Genomic DNA, 6,000 nt, shown 5'->3' on the forward strand with positions numbered 1-6,000 from the left:
TAACTCTATCTATCTCATCTCCTTCATCCATATGCATATCATTTTCATGCTCAAGCAAATATTGCTCTAAAGGATCAGTAGGAGGCATAGCAATAGAAGCTAAAGCAATAATTTCATCCTTACTAGACAACTCTTTTTCATGAGGTTGTCTACCAAACTTGGAGAAATTGAACTCATGTGACACACCTTCAAAGCCAACAGTGATAGTTTGCTTCTCACAGTCAATATGAGCATTGTCGGACAGGAGATCTTTGATAATAGCAATGCTAGGTTCAACTCTAATTTTCTCAGGGGGTGTAGGTGTTCTAATGCAGCCCCTACGTATCAGAGTTGAAGCTTTAGAATGATACTTTATTCTAACAGGGAAAGGTGGTTTCTCGATGTAAGTACTAGGAACAATAGGATCATTATAAGCAATGAATTTCTCTTCAATTGGGTTGGGTTTAACTACATTGACTTCTCAGGGAGGATGATAATTAAACCACTTCTCTTTAGGGAGATTAATATGAGCAGCAAAAGATTCACATAATGAAGCTACTATCTCAGAGTCAAGTCTATGTTTAGCGCTAAAATCACAAAAAGTATTTGTTTCAACAAAGGATTTAACGCAATCGAACTTATGATTCATACCTGACTCCTTACCTTCATCAAACTCCCAATCTTCAGAGTTGCGTTTAATTCTTTCCAAGAAATTCATTTGAAGTTAATATCTCTCTACATAAAAGAACCGGTACAAGAAGTGTCAAGCATGGTGCGATTATCATGAGAAAGCCGAGCATAAAACTTATGAATAATAATTTCTTTCGAGAGCTCATGGTTTGGGCATGAATATAACATTGACTTAAGCCTCCCCCAAGCTTGAGCTATACTTTCTCTATCACGAGGCCAAAAATTATAGATATAATTCTGATCAGGATGTACCAAATGCATAGGATAAACCTTTTGATGAAATTCCAATTTCAATCGGTTGTAGTTCCATGATCCAGTATCATCACATAGCATATACCATGTCAATGCTTATCCCTCAAAGATAAGGGAAAGACCTTCTTCTTGACCTCATCCTCGGGCAAACCTGCAAGCTTAAATAAACCACAAACTTCATCTACATAGATTAGATGCAAGTCGGGATGTGATGTTCCATCTCCTGTAAAAGGATTAGCCAACAGTTTCTCTAGCATACCCGAAGGAACTTCATAACAAATATTTTTAGTAGGTGCAGCAGTTTGAGGAGCAAATCCTTGTGCTTCTGTTGGAGATGAAGATACCCCGAACAAGCTCCTCAAAGGATTAGTTTCCATAATGACAAGTGAAAATAAATTTCAGCACACTATATTAATGTTTCCTTACCAAATTCCACTTACCAAAGGCGCTTCACTCCCCGGCAACGGCGCCAGAAAAGAGTCTTGAAGACCCACAAGTGTAGGGGATCTATCGTAGTCCTTTCGATAAGTAAGAGTGTCGAACCCAACGAGGAGCAGAAGGAACTAACAAGTGGTTTCCAGCAAGGTATTCTCTACAAGCACTGAAATTATCGGTAACAGATAGTTGTGTGATAAGATAATTCGTAGCAAGTAGCAAGTAACAATAGTAAAAAAGGTGCAACAAGATGGCCCAATCCCTTTTGTAGCAAGGGACAAGCCTGGAAAAACTCTTATAGGAGGTGGAGCGCTCCCGAGGACACACGGGAATTTCTGTCAAGCTAGTTTTCATCATGTTCATATGATTCACGTTCGCTAGTTTGATATTTTGGTATGTGGGTGGACCGGTGCTTGGGTGCTTCCCTTACTTGGACAAACATCCCACTTATGATTAACCCCTCTTGCAAGCATCCACAACTACGAAAGAAGAATTAAGACAAAGTCTAACCATAGCATTAAACTAGTGCATCCAAATCAGCCCCTTACGAAGCAACGCATAAACTAGGGTTTAAGCTTCTGTCACTCTAGCAACCCATCATCTACTTATTACTTTGCAAGGCCTTCCTCTGGGCCCAAATAATGGTGAGTGTCATGTAGTCGACGTTCACATAACACCACTAGAGGAAAGACAACATACATCGCATCAAAATATCGAACGAATACCAAATTCACATGACTACTTATAGCAAGACTTATCCCATGTCCTCACGAACGAAAGTGACAACTCACAAAGCATAATTATGTTCATGACCAGAGAGGTATTGAGTAGCATCAAGGATCTGAACATATGATCTTCCACCGAGTAATCCAACTAGCATCAACTACAAAGAGTAATTAACACTACTAGCAACCTTACAATTACCAATAGCAGTCGCGAGAAGGAGATTGGTTACAAGGGATGAACTAGGGTTTGGAGATGAGATGGTGTTGATGGAGATGTGTCCTCTATGATGAGAGGAGTGTTGGTGATGACGATGGCGACGATTTCCCCCTCCGGCAGGGATGTTTCCCCGGTAGGAGGGCCCTTTGGGATCTCTAGATTGGTTCTGCTCAAGTTCCGCCTCGTGGCGGCGACGATTCCTCCCGAAAGCCTCCTCCTGATTTTTCTGGAACCAAACCCTCCTTATAGCAAAAGATGGGAGCCATAGGGCAACAGGGGGCCCACAAGCCACCTAGGCGCGACCACGGGGTAGGTCGCACCTAGTAGGCTTGTGGCCTCCTGGTCGCTCCCCTCTGGTACTTCTTCCGCCGAGTATTTTTTATGAAATCGAAAATAATTCCTCGTTGATTTTCACAGCTGTTGGAGTTGCGCAAAATAGGTATCTCAAACTTGCTCCCTTTTCAGACCAGAATTCCAGCTGCCGGCATTCTCCCTCTTCATATAAACCTTATAAAATAAGAGAGAAAAGGCATACGTATTGTACCGTGAAGTGTAATAACAGCCCATAAAGCGATAAATATCAACATAAAAGCATGATGCAAAATGGATGTCTCAAGCACACGTGTTATTATTTGTTTATAAGCCCTGTATGCGGTGCCGCCGAGATGCCCGACTGTGGCTTATATCGCTCGTCCTTACGAGGAGTCGCCCACACGCCCGATCGATGCATTTATATTGATTGTTACTCTTTTCCCTGTTTTCTTATAGATCATCAGTAAAAATAATTTAACCGCATAATTACATCCATAAATTAAATCTTATGGCATGCCAAGTGTTATTGAAATGTTTGTGCATGGATCTCAGCTGCTTTAACTTATCTGCTTTCATGATGCTTGCGAGTACATTCAAAGTACTCACTCGCTTGTCCCTCTCTATTGTCTTGGCCAGATTTTATATTTGTCTAGCAACACGATGGTATCAACCCTGGAACCTAAGAGTTGAGGATCGCAGCCTTGTGAGGTGGGAATTATATAGGTCAACTATTCCTCTCGGAATGGAGTCCCATGGGCACTTGAGATCCATGAGTCGCTTCCGCCATCAGCCTTTAGACATTTTTGTTCAACCCCATGAACCTTCATGGTCTTGTACCCAAATTTTTATTTGCTTGCAATTTCTGTATCAAGTGGATGTCCACCAGCTAACAGTAATCTTGGGGCTGATGAACACAAGGGCATGTTTTCTAGGAATCTTATTTCCTGGAAAACCGTTCGCTACAACCGATGATTGGTTTCTTTTCTTAATTGAACAAGCCCTCCACTTATGATTAACTCCTCTCGCAAGCATCCAAACTACTAGGAAAGAAGAATTAAGACAACATCTAACCATAGCGTTAAACATATGGATCCAAATCAGCCCCTTACGAAATAACGCATAAACTAGGTTTAAGTTTCTGTCACTCTAGCGTCCCATCATCCAATAACTACTCCACAATGCATTATCTTAGGCCCAAATTTGGTGATGCTTCATGTAGTCAACATTCACATAACACCGCTAAGGGATCAGAACATACACATCATCAAAATATCGGATGAATACGAAATTCACATGATTACTTAGGACAAGACGTCTCCCATGTTGTAATGCCCAAAGTGTAACATTGCCATATTTGGAACCTTGCCATGTGTGGGTCCATGATGTCATTCTATGGAGTTATAATTTCATGTGTTATTTCATGTGCTCATGCCTTGTATTCCCCTTTGCATGCATGCATCCATAGCATACATACCATGTTGTTGTTGTGGTGTTGATCTTTATGTGTGTTTGTGATGTATGTGTGGTGTGTGAAGTGATGAGAAAACATGGGTTCCAACTTTGCTCATTTAGCCAAAAGCTAAGTTTCAACTAACCTCTCCCTCTTTATTTTCTTAAGTTCAAGTTTTACTTGCTCTACCCCTGTTTGCAAAATGTAGATCATTTGGAGTATTTTCTAGTGGATGTGGTGCTAGGTCTAAAGTGTTTTAAAACTATGCTTAAGAGGGGTATTTATTCACAAAACAGATTATATAATTCTATTTTGTAAATATTTCTTTGCTCCAAAAATCTTTTTTTCATTTTATTTAAATAGGTCATAATTCCCTCATGACTAGGGTCATTTTTATTTTATTTTTGGAGCGATAGAATTACCTAGGAGTTTATTGGTTGCTGGATTTTGTTCTTAAATAGAAAACCAAGCGGGTTTTCTTTCTTTTACTGGTGCCACCCGAGTGGGCTCCCTCCCCCTCGCTAGCCCATCTCCTTCCCTTCTCTCGCTAGACACCCCACCACCGCGACCGTCTCCTTCCTCCCCCTGGCGTCACTGTGTACGAACACTCCTCCCACCATAGATCTTCCTTCTCCTCGATCCAGCGGTGTCTAGCTCGCCTCCCGAGGTCAATATAAGCAGCACAGCCCTCCCCCTCGAAATCCTAACCCTTTCTCCTCCCTCCTGTCTCTCCCGGGCACCGTCAGGAGGCGGACCGAGCTCCCCAACGCCATGGTCGGCCACTGGTAAGGTCGCCGCCGGCAAGATCATCACCCTCCTTCCTCCCCGACAGCACCAGGAGAATGCGGGACCCCAGGAGGTTCCATTCCCACCGCTAGGTGAAGCCGATCGTCTGTGCTTCCTCGACGTCGACAACGATCTCTTCCTCCTCTGCTCCAGCAACTTCTTCCGCAACGTCTGCTTCCTCTTCGTCGCCTGCTTTCTGCACGTCGAGCCGACCTCTTCTCCTCGACGCGTAGGGTGAGCTACCCCGATCCCCATTCGTTCCTGGGGGTAGATCCCCTCCTAGACCGTAGCAGCGCCGCCGTTGTTCTTCTCTGTAGCCGTCGCCGCCGTGCGCGTTGCTGTGTAGTTGTAGGTTCCGCTCTCGCGCGATCGGGAGTGAAATGGATCCATGGTGGCTCCCTCTTCCTCCCCGCAACTAGCCGCTCCACGGTTTAGACCGTAGCATCGCCGGTACCGGTCCCCTGTTCCGGTCGCCGTCGCGTGGAAAGAGAAGCAGGGGGGTATTCTTAAGAGAGTTACCTCCCCCTGTGTAGTAACAACCGATCGAGTAGCTTAGTGGTAGTAGGGTGATTTTGCTTCATGCATGTCGTGGGTTCGAGCTCCCGCAAGCACACCCCTTTTTGTTTGATTTACTGGTACAGTAGAGAACAGGAAGCTTACCCTGGTAGCTCCCTGTGGTCTGTCGAGCCCAGGGGCAGTAGTGCAGTGGTAGTATAGATTTGTTGTGGCTAGAAAGTGTTGGGTTCGATCCCAAGCCCACCCCTTTTTATTTTTTATTTCCTTCTTTCGCTGTTTGAAGTGGTATGTGATGTTCCATTGGTTGGGCAGGAATATATTTGTGCCTAAGATTACAACCAGTAGTTTTCACTTTATTTTTAGCTTTGTGTGCATGTGTAGTGAGGTGTATGTGTGTGTATGTATCCATGTGGGTGCATGTGTGTGAGTGTAGTGAGGTGCATGTGTGTGTATGACACACACATGACCAAGACATGGTTTTTGCCTTAGTGAGCATGGGGAGTTCCTATGAACTCCTAGCATGTGTGAGTGTGTGTTAGTGGTTGCTTGTGTTAGTGTATGTATGTGGTGTATTAGAACTAGCATGTGTAGGTGCTAGTGTGTGCTTGCATGGTTGTATGTGAGTGTGTGTGGTGATG

The sequence above is a fragment of the Hordeum vulgare genome, chromosome 5H (assembly GCF_904849725.1).
Source record: "Hordeum vulgare subsp. vulgare chromosome 5H, MorexV3_pseudomolecules_assembly, whole genome shotgun sequence".
Taxonomy (NCBI): domain Eukaryota; kingdom Viridiplantae; phylum Streptophyta; class Magnoliopsida; order Poales; family Poaceae; genus Hordeum; species Hordeum vulgare.